This window comes from Aegilops tauschii, chromosome 3 (genome assembly GCF_002575655.3).
Source record: "Aegilops tauschii subsp. strangulata cultivar AL8/78 chromosome 3, Aet v6.0, whole genome shotgun sequence".
Taxonomy (NCBI): Eukaryota; Viridiplantae; Streptophyta; class Magnoliopsida; order Poales; family Poaceae; genus Aegilops; species Aegilops tauschii.
This window is the reverse complement of record NC_053037.3, coordinates 232,474,577-232,488,823: the sequence shown is the minus strand read 5'-3', so window position 1 is coordinate 232,488,823 and position 14,247 is coordinate 232,474,577.

Sequence of the window (14,247 nt, the reverse complement as noted above, 5' to 3'; positions counted from 1 at the left end):
GTGCACAAGTCAGGGGAAAACATATGTCCCCGTTTGTGTTCCCTGACAGAAGCGCCTGGGACTGAGCCATACATGTCGCTGGGCACGTTGGGTTAGGCCCCAAACAGTGCACGGACATGTGGCAGGAGAAGGTTGCGCGATGGTTCGTCATGACGACCAGTCTCCAACGTTCACTTTGCGTAATTGCTGTGAAGCGTGGGACTATAACAGTTAATGTAAAATTGGTAACTTTTCTGAAGAGCCGCGCCCTCTCCCACGCTATTTCCCTTAAGAGGGGAAAACACAGAAAGGTACTGCTCATTCATCGTCTGCCTCGCCTCCCCATCATCTTCCTCCGCAAGCCAAGCAACCGCCCGCTCCCACCACCCACATTCGCCGCCGATGCCCTTCTGATTTCATTCCCGCTCTCCCATCGTATCTCAGGGGATATGGGTAAGAAAACAGCTGCTAGGGGAGAGCGGACGACCGCCGCGAAGGAGGCGACCGTTGAGGGGAGCAATAGGGCTACTGAGCTAGACATGAAGCGAATAGGAGATGTCGTCTTCTTCCCGTCGAACCTAGACGGCAATGTGCCGCAGGCAACGTATGATACTTGTAGGGGAGGGAGGTCTCGAAGGGGCATGTCACTCCTAAGGTCCTGGCGGAAGGGAAGGAAGAGCCGCCAGATTCATATAGATTTTCTACGCATATTTCATCTGCGGTCTCTGCCCTCCCTTCTTGGATTTCTTTGAGGCGATGATGGCAATCTATGGATTCCATCTCTTGGATTTCATGCCAAATGTAATGGCGTGCATGGCGATCTTTGCTCATTTGTGCGAGAATTTAGTTGTGGTTGCCCCCAACATTGATCTGTTTAGGCACTAATTCGTTCCAAGGGTGGAGAACAGGAACCACCACTCCAGGAACATAAGCTGGATGCCACAGGTAGTGCCAAGGGAGAACTGGGATTACATCCCCGGCCAACAGCACAAAAGATGGGAGAAGTGGAGGGGAGATTGGTGTTGGATTATGGATGAGAAGGTTCCGGAGTTCTGCCAGGCACGAACGGACTACCTCGAGCGTAGTAACGATTGGAGAGTGTTCGACCTCACTGAGGACAGGCTCCACCAGGCGATAAACACGATCACCCATCTGGAAGCTGCTGGGCTGACTGTCGAGCATGTTGGGGCCGACTTTCTCCTCCGTCGAATTGTGCCACTGCAGCAGCGGGATAGATTTGCCTGGGAGTACGAAGATGCTGCAGATAGGATGAGATTGCTCCCTGGCCTGGCCAATAACCTGTCGGTATATGCCCATGCCTGGTTGTGCGATCAGTTGTTTGGCCGCCCTGGATTATTCAAACTGCCGGCGAACATCATCCCATTGAACATCAATTCTGCCAGGGATCAGATTCTGAAGTGGATGCCAGATTGCAATGCCCATGGAGTTGCGAGCAATCGGCGATTGCCCATGTTCAACGAAGAGCTGGAATGGGTTTCCACGCTGGTGGAGTGGGCCTCTAGGGTGGAGACTAGAGTGAGGGAGTCCTGGATTAAGGGGTCCTCGGGCGTAAGGCCTATGTGACGTGGGCCGGACTGATGGGCTATGTAGATACAAGATAGAAGACTTCCTCCCGTGTCCGGATGGGACTCTCCTTTGCGTGGATGGCAAGCTTGGCGATTCGGATATGTAGATTCCTTCCTCTGTAAACCTACTCTGTACAACCGTAGGCCCCTTCGGTGTCTATATAAACCGGAGGGTTTAGTCTGTAGAGGCAATCATAATCATACAGGCTAGACTTCTAGGGTTTAGCCATTACGATCTCATGGTAGATCAACTCTTGTAATCCTCATATTCATCAAGATCAATCAAGCAGGAAGTAGGGTATTACCTCCATCAAGAGGGCCCGATCCTGGGTAAACATCATGTCCACCTTCTCCTATTACCATTGACCTTAGACGCACAGTTCAGGACCCCCTACCCGAGATCCGCCGGTTTTGACACCGACATTGGTGCTTTCATTGAGAGTTCCGCTGTGATGTCGAAGACAGGATTGATAGCTCTCCTTGTTATCAAGGACAGTATCACCTCCGGAAGAGCCCTGGCCTCAGGCCAAACCCTCCGGCTGGGTGGCTTTACCATGACCGCCCGTTCGGCTGTTAAGCCGATGATGACTTCTCAGGTCATCGAAAATCGTCTCCGCATTGACTCCGAGTACTCCAAGTAGATGGATCCGGTGGAGTTGTCGTGTTTAAACGAACTCCTGGATCACATCGCCGCCATGGGGGTCACTACAGACTATGATCAGATTGGGCTTAAACCCGATCAGAGAGAAATCAAATCTCCGCCGATCACCCATCAGATAGCGGTCATAGAGGAGCAAAACAACAACTCCTCCCCTATGTTGAAGACAAGTTATGTTCGGATTTCCGAGCTCGAAGAGCCGGATACTTGTCTGCGGGACGACACTCCCGACCATCCGAACCTAGAATTGGGCGTCGAGCCTGGAAAATCATTTAACATCCCGAAGCCCGAACTAATAAGATCGGGAGTTTTTCAAACTCCGGACTCCAAATTGGGTCAGGGTTCGGATTTAAAGCCACCCACCCACCACAAGAAATATTCGCCAAGCAATTCCGATCCTCCGGATATATGCGACCTCATGCACGTACGACAGCAGTCCCAGGAAACGGTCCATCACTTTTGGGCCAGATTCCTTCTTGTCAAAGACAAGATTAAAGATTGCCACGACGAGGACGTGATTTCAGTATTCTGCAATAATTGCACGGACAAAGGAATCCTCAACACCATCAACCGCCATCGCGTATTACACTTCACTGACTTGGCAACCAAAGTACATAAGTACTGCGCAATGGAAAGCGCCTGGAAAACACAGACAGCTCGCTGGGAACCACCGGTCTCCACTCAACCCCTGTGGCGGGCAAAAAGGATGCACCCTCGTGGGGCACCTGACCCCATAGTGAAGAAAACTAAGCACATTACGGGACGTGGAACTGTTCTAGAGGGATGGCTCGATAGGCCATGCAAAATACACACAGCACCGAATACTGTACCAACCCACAGCGTTAGAGCGTGTTGGATACTCCGGCAGGTGGCCAAGAGCGGCGAGGATATCCTCACCAAAAACACCTCAGAGCAAAGCCCCCCAGAGGATGACGACCTCAGAATATTGACGGTCTTCGAGACTTTCATTTCAAACAATCGGTGCAAGAGGGCACTCCGCGACCTCGCCGAAGTCTGCCAAGTCGCAGCAATAAACCCCTAGAACGACACAGCCATAACTTTCAATGCCAGTGATGAACCAAAATTCCGGTCAGTCTGGGCACCAGCTGCCTTGGTCCTCAATCCAATTGTGGACGGATTTTGGCTTACTAAAGTGCTCATGGACGGCGGCAGTGGGCTAAACCTCATCTACAAGGACACGCTCGATAAAATGGAAATTGACAGGAGCCGCATTGAGCAAAGTAATACGACCTTCCAAGGAATCATTCCCAGCCGGGAGGCGCGATGCGCGGGGAAAATTACACTCGACGTGGTATTCGGCACGCCGGAGAACTATCGGTCCGAAGAGATAACCTTCCAGGTGGCCCCTTTCAACAGTGGATATCACGCCCTGTTGGGGCGAGACGCATTCATGCACTTCCAAGCTATACCTCATTACGGGTACATGAAGCTCAAGATGCCCGGGCCCAACGGTATTATCACTCTCGTTAGTGATCCGGACATAGCCCTCCGCGCCAAAAACAAAACCGCATCCCTAGCCCTCGAGGCACTGTCCGAGTCCCTCGCGGCCAAAGAGTTAACCGCACTACGCTCCACGATGGATAGGGACGACGTAATCCTTGATAAGCGGCCCAAATCCACCTCCTTCAAACCAGCAGAAGAAATAGTGACATTTCAAGTCCACCCGACGGACCCCAAGAAGACAGCTTCCATCGGGGCACAGCTGGACCAACGGTCGATGGCGCACTACGAGCGTTCCTGCGCGAGAACTGGGACATATTCGCCTGGCACCCTTCTACTATGCCAGGGATCCCATGCAGGTTGGCCGAACACAACCTCAATATATTAAAGGGATATAAGCCGGTCAAGCAAACACTGTGGCGCTTTTCCGAACCCAAACGACAAGCTATGGGGGAGGAGCTACCCAAGCTAATCGAGGCCGGATTCATCAGAGAAATAAAACACCCGGACTGGCTAGCAAACCTGGTGATGGTGCCAAAGAAGGATAAATCCTAGCGCATGTGCGTCGATTTCAAAGACCTCAACAAGGCCTGCCCTAAGGATCCCTTCCCACTCCCCCGCATCGATCAGATCATTGATGCTACTGCAGGACACGACTCATTGTGTTTCCTCGATGCATACTCCGGATACCATCAAATCAAAATGAAGGAGTACGATCAAGCCGCAACGGCATTCATTACCCCAAACGGGCCTTTTTGCTTCAGCACTATGCTGTTTGGTCTTAAAAACGCCGGCGCCACCTACCAACGCATGATTCAAACATGCCTGGAGAAACAAATCGGCAAGACAGTTGAAGCATATGTGGATGACGTCATCATCAAAACTAGGCACGTCAAGTCATTAATAGACGATTTGTGTGTCACATTCGACAACCTTCATACATATGACATCAAGCTCAATCCGGAAAAGTGTGTTTTCGGTGTTTCCGCTGGAAAACTGCTGGGCTTCATCGTTTCCAATGGAGGAATTGAGGCAAATCCAGCCAAAATCAGAGCTTTGTCACAATTGGCTACACCAACAGATCTTAAACAGGTCCAAAAATTAGCCGGATGCATGGCAGCCTTAAGCCGCTTTATCTCCAGACTAGGAGAAAAAGCATTGCCACTTTATCGCCTTCTCTGACGCACCGACCACTTCAAGTGGACGGATGCGGCAATGGCCGGACTGGGAGAAATAAAGGCTCTTTTAGCGAGCAACCCAATCCTGGCCGCGCCGAACGTCGGTGAACCGATGTTATTATACATCTCTGCAACACACCAGGTGGTGAGCGCGGTGCTCGTCGTCGAGCGAGAGGAGGACAGACACAAATTCCCGCTTCAGAAACCGGTGTACTACGTATCCACTGTCCTCACACCATGCAAATCCCGGTACCCTCATTACCAAAAATAGCATATGCGGTCTTCATGGCATCTGAAGCTACGACACTACTTCCAAGTGTGCTCGATTATGGTGGCTTCCAAAGTACCACTCAATGACATAATAAACAACCGCGACGCTATGGGGCGGATTGCCAAGTGGGCCATTGAGCTCCTGCATTCGACATAACATACAAACCACGCTGAGCCATTAAATCCCAAGTATTGGCCGACTTCATCGCCGAATGGACAGAGGCCGAACTCCCTAAAGAGTACGGTACATATTCCAACTGGGTCATGCACTTTGATGGCTCCAAAATGCTGGCCGGCTTAGGAGCGGGTGTTGTCCTGACGTCCCCCACCGGAGACACAGTCTAGTACGTACTCCAAATATTATACACAGACTCCAACAACGCAGCCGAATATGAGGCCTTATTGCATAGTCTTCGGATGGCTGCCTCCATGGGCATACAGCGCCTGGAGGTGCGCCGGGATTCAAATCTCGCAATATCCCAAATAAATGGAGACTTCGACGCCAAAGATCTGAAGATGGCGGCCTATCGTAACGCTATACTCAAAATATCAGCTCGGTTCGAGGGACTCGAGTTTCATCACGTGGCTCGAGAAAGTAATCGAGCGGCGGATGTCCTTGCTCGCATTGGCGCCAAGCGTGACCCTGTCCCGCCTAACATATTTCTGGAAAGGCTCTTCAAGCCATCCGTGATGTGGCAGGGTGAGAGCAGCAACACCAGTCCGAATCCGATTATACCCCCAGATTCCGAACACAATACCGATATAATCAGAGACTCAGCCACCGAAATAACACCATCGGCCCATCTAATAATGGAAGTAATTGCCCCATGGAACGAACCTTTCTTGGCCTACCTTAATAGGCGAGAGCTCCCTGAGGATAAGAATGAGGCTTGCTGCATTGTTCGGCGCTCGTAAGCCTACAAGGTCCATGACGGAGAGCTCTAAGAGAAAAGCGCCACCGGAGTCCTTCAAAGATGTATCTCCGAAGAAGAGGGACGGCAGCTTCTGGCCGAAATCCATGCCGGTCTCGGGGGTCACCATGCTGCGGCTCGGGCCCTTGTAAGTAAAGCCTTCCATACAGGTTTCTTTTGGCCGATGGCCCGGGCAGATGCACATGACCTTGTCTAACGTTGTTTCGGATGCCAGCTTTTCGCCAACCAAAGCCATATGCCGCCTACCGCTCTACAAAACAATCCCCATTACTTGGCCTTTCGCGGTCTGGGGGCTGGATATGGTCGGACCCCTTAAAGGAGGAAGCCATAAGAAAAAATATCTGCAGGTCATGGTGGATAAATTCACCAAGTGGATAGAGGCCAAACCAGTTAAAACGGCTGAAGCCGGACCAGTGATAGACTTTATATCCGGTATCGTGCATCGTTATGGTGTCCCACACAACATCATCACCGATAATGGCTCCAATTTTACAGCCGATGAAGTGAAAACCTGGTGTGCTAATCTGAGCATTAAACTCGATTATGCCTCCGTCTATCACCCATAAACAAACGGTCAAGTCGAACGAGCTAATGGTCTTATCATGAGTTGCATTAAGCCTAGACTAGTGCGGTCTTCGCAAGAATCAGACAAGCACTGGGTTGAGGAGCTCGACTCCGTACTCTGGGGGCTGCGGACCATGCCCAATCGCACTACCGGATGCACACCATTGTTCATGGTGTACGGCACAGAGGCCGTTTTGCCCTGCGACATCATTCATGACTCACCTCGAGTGCGCATGTTTGAAGAGAGAGAGGCCAAGCTTGATCGCCAGGACAGTTTAGATGCCCTGGAGGAGGAGCGCGATGTTGGAAAAGCCCGTTCTGCATTCTATCAACAACAGGCTCGCAGATACCAAAGCAGAGAAGTGCGGGCCAAGAATTATACTATTGGTGAACTCGTTCTACGCTTGCCAGAAAAGAAAAAGGACAAATTCAAGCCCAAGTGGGAGGGTGCCTTCATCATAGATGAAGTTCTCACTGGAGGAGCGTACCGCCTGCGTGATGCATCGGACAATCGCTTAGAGCCGAACCCGTGGAATGCTGCCAGACTCCAAAGATTCTACGCCTAGAGCCGTACTCTTTGTTCGTCTTCTTCTCCCTTTGTTTCCATTTTTTCTCTCTTTAATTTTTTCTCTAGATCTATAGCTCTTGTGCGGCCAAACCGCATGACGTACACATCCTTAAATGTATACGCTCATAATATCTGGGGGCTTCTTTTATAGAAGCTTATTATTATTTTCCGAGCATCAAGCTCACCACATATGTGTCCTTTCCTCATATGTACCTTTTCTTCGCCATTATATGCACCGTTATGACTTAAGTTTTTGCCAAGCTGGGTTGCCTGGCTCCTGTGCTTGTGCCCTACGTTCCTGTTTGTTTGGCCAGGGCATAAAGGGAGAACCTCTACGATTGTTACAGCCGGGTCATCCGGACGTGTACCTCAGATTGGGTGAAGCCAAAAGCTAGCGTTCTTAAGGGAATATTTGGTTGGTGGACTAAAGACGTTATACCCTAATTACACTGTAAACCCCCAGATGTTATGTATATTGTGATTTTTCAATCACAGTTCGGGCATGCATACTAACGCATGTTCACCCAGGGAAAGGAACCCTTAACGGAACTATTCTCCCTGGAAGATGTCTCTTACTATTAACATGTAATATAACATAGCTAGCCGGATACAACTCGTCTGTTCAAGCAACTATGAACCCTACGCCTTGTTTCCACGCATACCCCGGTCTATATTGCCGATCCGGTATTCGGAAACACTCCGCACCTTTGGGTCCAGAGGTCGAAGCGCAAAGGTCTGCCATGACAATCGTTTTACAATCCGGCTAGGGACAAATTTGTCAATTGAAGTACATAGTTACTTGGACTCAAAAGCTTCTTCTTCTATGCCATCTAATAGGCTATCTAGCTTACAATCCTGTAGGGAAAACTTGGCGGCTATCTTTACTTGGTCATATACCAAGCTAACTGGAATTTCTTGTCCATCTGACCCTCGAGGTCCGACCCGGGCCATATGATTCGGATCAAGCTTGGTGTACCGTGTTTTGACCATGCCCCAGGCCTCTCGCGCACCTTCTCGGCAGGCTGATATTTTCCATAATCGAAAGTGCTGCCGAGCTCCTTGGAATAGCTTCACAAGCACCTCCATACTTCCTGGAGGGAAGGCGGATGGCCACAAAGCCTTGGCAACGCTCCGCATTGCTTGCCGAGCTCGCTCGTGCAACTAGGACAGCTCTTGCAGCAGATCGCCTTGAGATCCAGACACATCCTCTTCGGGACGGCCAGTCAGCATACCTACAGACATAAATCTGCAGCTCATTTCTTTGCCGAATTACACAGAGGTAAGTTCAAAAGCATACTGAATATGCTGCCTCGTAGCCTCCTGTTTTCCTCTACGGCGTCCGTTAGCTGGGCTCATACATCTTTTAGCTCTTCACCTAGCAGGGTGTTGGAATTCTGCAGCTTGTTCTTATCATCTCTGATCCATGTCAATACACGTTCGCCTGCGGCTAGTTGCCTTTCGGCCTGTTGTTTACCCGCCTGCGCGACCTTCAGTTCCTCTTTCAGTTGGTCTACTGATCCTGTCATTAGAAACGTAACAGTATTAACATTACTGGTACATGATTATACTTTTTATGGATGGAGGGGAACATTACCAGCCGGTGCCTCCTTGGACTTCTCCAGTTCGGCGGTAGCAACAGCTAGCTGAGTCCGACACTTTTCCAGCTCATGAGATAGCATGTTGTTCTTCTCTGTGAGTACCTGATTATACAACGATCCTTAAATTTGTTGTTTCAACTGCTTCAAGTATCGGGGGCTACTGGTATATGATTACTAGATCTATACAATGCGTACTCACCCGCATATCTTTCAAATACTGGTCAGTGGCTCTTGTAAGCCCATCCCGAGCAGCTCGTCCGTAAGCATCAGCCAAGCTGAAGGCGTCAAACGCCTATTTATTAAAGCCGGGGTCGCGAAGTGCGGCCCTCCGGCGCCGATGATGCATGGCACTCTCTACTTCAGAGTTCGTGACGGATACATTATCCGAATCCTCGGAAGGAGGACAATCTGGCGTTATTCCCGTGTCTGCCCCCGCCCTAGAAGCAGGGTCTAGAACCTGATTGGTGGGGGCACGACCGGCAGGCCCCTCGGACATGGTCCGGCGAATGCTCTTCCTAATAAAACACAGCTGACAATGTCATGGTTTGATGTGACTGTTACAGGGCATATTTAAAGTCATACCTCTTTGATGAAGGTTCGACCGTGTTGTCATTTGCCTTTCTCTTCGAAGACCCGCCCGGCGCAAGCGCCGTTCTCTTCTGAGACGCCTCTAGTGCAATACGACGCGTCGAGCGTCTCCCCTTTGGAGCGCAAGATAGTGCGGCGAGTGAGGCATAATGAGGAAGCTCCTTCGGAGGAAATATCTCCTGGTTACTTACATATGAGGCGGGAAGGAGGCCGGGATAATCGCCCGTGATGGCCACTTCTGTGCCATCATAGCTCGCCTGGTAGAAGACCCCCTCTTTGAGCTCTACAAATATGTCCGGATCTTCTTCCAATCCGGGATCAAGGTCCCGATTACGGTTCTTCGGCTGTGGAGCGGGGCTATGGATCCCCGCGGTAACCCTCCACCATTCCTATTAACGGACGGGTTAATGTCAGTTAAACATGACTCGAGGAGAGGATTGAATAAAGTAGTGGGATTAAAACTCACCCAGCTGGGAGGATTGTACATGGAAAATCCCTATCGGCGCGTAAGACGAGTGAATTCCTCTTTCTCCCCTTTATACAGATCGGGCAGTATGGTGGCCAGGGCAGTGAGGGAATCCAGACCCTTTCGTCCGCAGCGTCAGGCGTCATCTTCCCCATTGTAGTGCCACATGGGGAGCCCCCTGAATTGGAGCGACTGAACACCTCACACTATGGAAGTTGCCATCACCTCGATTATTGATAATCCGGACTGGGCAAGTGTCCTAATCTTGCCCATCAATTGCCGGACTTCTGCGCTGTCTTCCTCCTCGAGGCTCCGAGGACGCCAGCTATGGCGTTTCTTCAGCGGAGCGCTGGAAAATTCAGGAAGGCCCATTCGGACTAGGTCGGGGAGAGCAACATCTTCAATATAAAACCACTCCGAGGGCCAGTCTTTGGATGCCTTCTTCGGCGTGCCGGACAAGTATCCGGTCCCGGCTATGCACCATCCAGGAGTGAGGGCTCGAGGCTGCCAACGGCACCATCAAAGATCTGAAGGCCAGAATCGGCTCCTTGGAGAGCTCAATATAATCCGTCAAGGCTCACGAGAAGCAATTGTCGAAGGATCTGGACACGGCAAGGTGCCTCCGGAAGGATGCCGAGATAAGCTGGAGAACCACTCTGGTCAAGTCGACCTCTGGATCGAAAGCTTGATTGACGTCGCGGATCGCCTTACTGCCCAGACTATGGCAATGGGCATGGAGGGGCCGGTCTACTCGGCTAGCAAGCAGGAGGCCCCCACCACTAAGCTTGGGGGTTTCTTCAACGAGTTGATTAACAAGCTGAAGGTGCAGGAAGAGGGAAGGGCTGGCCTCTTCGCAACTGAGTCCCAGAAGCTTGCCCGTGACGCCTGTCGGATTTCGGGCTCCGCAGACCCTTGAGAGGTTTGAACTCTGGGGTGCGTGCGAAGAACTCAACCTCCCAAGATTGCCTACTCGCCAATCTTGTGGCCTAGCTCGATGAACAGGAAGGAAATGGGACACAACAGTTTACCCAGGTTCGGGCCACCTTGCGGTGTAAAACCCTACTCCTGCTTTGTGGTGGATTGGCCTCGAGTGGTTCCCAGACTATGGTGGTGGCTAGGTCCCATTTATAGTGGCCTTGGTCCTCTTCCCAAATGAAGGAGGGAAGGTGTCGGCGTGCTGGGAACGGGGGTTCCCAGACTTGCCTTCTTGCGGCCCACGGCGTGGCTCCACCAGCGGCCTGGTACGGCCCATCTTCATCAACAAACACTTAAGACGCTCGCGAGGGGCCAAGCCTCGCGAGGCGGACGACACAAGACCTCCTCAGGGGCAGCCTCGCTAGGCTGGCTCACGAGGACCGGAGATGTCAAGGCGGAGAGGCACCTCGCGAGGTTCGCATGACGTGAGCCATGACGACCGAAGCCAGGCGGGCGCCAGCGGGCGCAGGGTACCAGTTTCCTCTTCGGTGCTAAAGAAGCAGGCGCAGGCGAGGAGTCCTGAGGCATCATGCAAAGGTTTCCATATTGGTGCAACAAGACCAAGACCAGCAGGATGGAGGTCACCGCGGAGCCCACGACGGCGTCACCACCAGAGCCTTTGGCAGGCGAAGACCACCTTTTGTCAGGATAACTTATACTAGTTGTCTCCCTTCAAATTGGCCGTTGTGGGATCTCTTCCCGCCTAACATTTGGGAAGAGGACCAGGGCCACTATAAATAGGACTAGGCACCACCATAGGAGGCAACTGATCTTGGATCGGATCCATTCCATCCTCACACACACAAGCTCACCGAGCTCAAGAACACCTCACCTCAGGTGGTTGTTCTTCCCTTGTACTTGTTCATCCCCAGCCTATGAGGCAATCCACCACACCACACTGGAGTAGGGTATTACACCACAACGGTGGCCCGAACCAGTATAAACTCTTGTGTCCCTTGTTCTTTGGGTTCGGCGAGCTAGGCCTTGAGATCATTACGCGAGTGAGCTAGAGAGGGAGAGAGATCTTCGTGCGCACCCCAGTGTTCGAACCTCAAGGGTCTACCGGAACCCAGAATCTGAAAGAAGGGATCCCACAACGGCCAAATTCAAAGGGAGACAACTAGTACATGTTATCCTGACAAAAGTAGTCTTCGCCTGCAAAAGCCTCTGGTCGTGACGCCATGGTGGGCTCGGCGATAACCTCCGTCCTGCCGTCCTGGCGGTCTTGTTGCACGGGAATGGAAACCTTTGGCTGATTCCTCGGGACTCCGCGCCTGCGCTTGCCTCCTTAGCACCAAAGAGGAAACTGTTGCACTGCGCCCACCTGGGCTTGGTCGTCATGGATCACGTCATCCGAACCTCACGAGGTGAGACTTGCATAGAAATCTCCGCTCCTCGGGAGCCAGCCTGAAGAAACCACTCCTCTTGGAGGTCTTGGTGTCGTCCGCCTCGCGAGGCTTGGCCCCTCGCTAGGGTCTAGAGTTGCAAATGCCGAAGGTGGGCCGTACCAGGCCGTCGATGGAGCCACGCCGTGGGCCGCAGGCAGGCATGTCTTGGTACCCCCATTCCCAGAACGCCAACAGTAGCCCCCGGGACCAAGGTGCGCTAGAACTTGGCTTTGAGGCGAAGCCAAGGGGCAAGTGCGAAGCGCCGCGGGCCCTAACCGCCCGCGGACTTGGTCGACGCATGGCGATTGATGGGACATGGGCGTCTCCGCTTCCCCATGCTACCTCGACAACTGTTTCGACTTGACAAGAGCTTGCTGCATGCTGGGATCATGGAGGCCGGCGGTTGGCCTCCCTCCAGCTATAAATGGGAGGAGGGGTGGAGCCCCCCTCGCTCATCTCCAGGTTCTCGCCATCGGCTCCTTCTTCTTCTTTGTCCCGCTGCCTTGCTGAAGTGCTCATGGTGCGACAAGGAAGTTCTCCGCCGCAGAGAAGGGGAAGGCCCCCAAGGAAGGACTAGGTTCGCCGCCGCCCAAGAGGGTCCGCTGACGTCCCCGCAAGTACGCTGCGACCCCGACGGTGGCCCCCTAGGGGCGCAGGGGCGCCCCTCCAAGAGCGGGCGCTGCCTCCGGTGGTCATGGCGGTGCTTCTTCTTGCGCAGGAGACGCCGAGGGTGAGGCAGCTCCTACGACGGGGAAAGGCGCGCCGTGGTCGCCCGGCCTCCTCGGCCGCGCTTCCATTCCACGGGCGCGTTCCCGGAGTTTGTCGTGTGGTCGGAGAAGCCCGCCGGCACCTGGATCCCACTTCCGTGCTTCTTCGCACGCAAGCTGCTAGCTGCGGGGCTTGACGGCCTCTGGCTGCAGGATGACGGCTGCTGCAGTAGGGCCTCGTCGGTCGGGGTCGAGGGCACCACTGCAGGCAACATGGCCTTTACCCGCGGTTGGCAGGCGTTCGCCCGCGCACGAGGCCTGAGCTGAACGTGCACCCTCCACTTCAAGTACGACGGCCTCGGGACCCTCTATGTGAGGGTATTCAGGGAGGACGGCCGCCGCGCGGGGTGCTGCCCCGAGGATGGCAGCAGCGATGATGAGCTTGGCCTTGGCGACGGTTGCGACAACGAAGAGGGTGAGCTTGCCCTTGGCGACGGCCGCGCCTCCCCCAACGGTGGTGGCTCCTCGTCCGGCGAGAGCACGAGTAGGGCGGCAATGATCAGCCACCCCGCCGCCGAGCTCGTATCGGGGAAGGCGACGAGCCATCTCGCTGCCGTGCCACAGTGAAGCGGGAGGAGGGCTCGGACTGAGCGTCAGGCGTTGCTAGAGCCTGGCCTCGGGAGCTGTCACAGTCGTGCGGCCCGCTTTTGTTTAACCTTTCCTTTCTCCTGCATTTGAAAAAAGTAGAGGGCCCTGCTTGGGTTATTATGAACTATGGCACTTATGCCACTATGCTATGTTTATTATTTGGATGTTGTGCCATGATACCCATGTTCCAAGTAGGCGTGATTAGGGTAACTTAGCTTGATATGCTTGCGGTAGTTTCCTGCCTCGCGCGGGTACACATTTCCAGCAGCGTCTGGCGAAGCTCCCTTCTGGCGACTCAGGAGCCGTCGAGCCTCAGGAGGCGTTGTAAAGCCGCAGAGTCATTAGAAAGCTTGACGGGGCTTCTCATTCTTCCTCACGCGAGCCCCTAGGCAGGGTTCGTTGTGGCTAGTACACCGCGTCGCACTGCTCGGAGGCACGGACTTAAGAGGGTGCGCACGCCCATGAGCTCATTCAAGAGCACCTCGCGAGGAGTAAAGAAGCCGAAGCTCTGGGGCAACGAGGCTTCGGCGAGGTGTGTTTGCGGTGCGGGCGAACCCAAACGCACACACCTGCCTAGCCCCCCTACGCGGGACACGCGAGGAGGAGAGACGGGCAACTGCCGCTCTTCCTGGGTCAAGACAAAGAGGCGAGCGAAGTAAGAGGAGAAAAATTCCAATCTGG